The following is a 926-nucleotide window of genomic DNA, read 5'->3' on the forward strand; positions in this document are numbered from 1 at the left end:
GCTTGACCAAATTGAACCCCAAGCCGCATTTCTGCAGGTGCATAAGACTGTGCTGGTTATTCCATCAGGGTGGCACGGTCTCAAGTAATTGTCATTAATGTCTTTCTCCCTCCCTTTCATGTCTGTGAGTCAAAGGTTGGACATCTTTACTTGCCAGTTCAAATTGCTTAGCACAGCTCATATAGACACCAGCTCAAAGTGGGGTTACTCATGAACTCCAGAGGCATTTGAATATTTTATTTGACTTCTAGGCTGCAAAATAGCTTAAGGGGGAAAAAAATTAATATGTCCTCAAAAACAAGCACTAGGAAGAGCTTTATGAGTTCCTCATCCTTGCTTTGATCACTAGTTTGAATTCGGGTAATGGTCAGACACACCAGGATAACCCTAGACTGATCAAGATGAGAGTCCAAGTTGAGATTATGGCCTTTTTTTTTTTCTTCAGGAGAGACATATGTTGTGTGATTGGACTGATGATCAGAACAGTGGTTTTCAAAAGCAGCCTGCCACATCTAGCATGTAATTTAGTACGTTCAAATTCTAGCTGAAAGAGATCCAGGCAAGACTGCTGGATAACCAGTTGTCTTTTCAAACTCTTGAAAAAAAGAGAGAAAGAAAACTGAATGCTAAACTGAAGATTTTTGTTTGTTTATTTCTTAATACAGAGGGATTATTTAAGGGCAAATAGCCTTTGAAACTAGTAAGAAGCCATTTAGGTCCTTTACATATGCACTTTGTAGTCTGTCTTTGGCACTGACATGAAGTCTGTGTAGCTGATCTTGCACGTGAAAATTAGAAGGCTCGACTTGCAATTAACCACTAGGCTAGGGGCAGGACCACTGTTCTGTTCCCACTCTGCCATGGACTGAGTACAATTCTAGACAGGTTGATTTTCTCTCTCTCTCTTTCATCTCAGCCTTTCTTTC

The sequence above is a fragment of the Cariama cristata genome, unplaced genomic scaffold, assembly GCF_000690535.1.
Source record: "Cariama cristata isolate BGI_N322 unplaced genomic scaffold, ASM69053v1 scaffold6074, whole genome shotgun sequence".
In the NCBI taxonomy this organism is placed as follows: domain Eukaryota; kingdom Metazoa; phylum Chordata; class Aves; order Cariamiformes; family Cariamidae; genus Cariama; species Cariama cristata.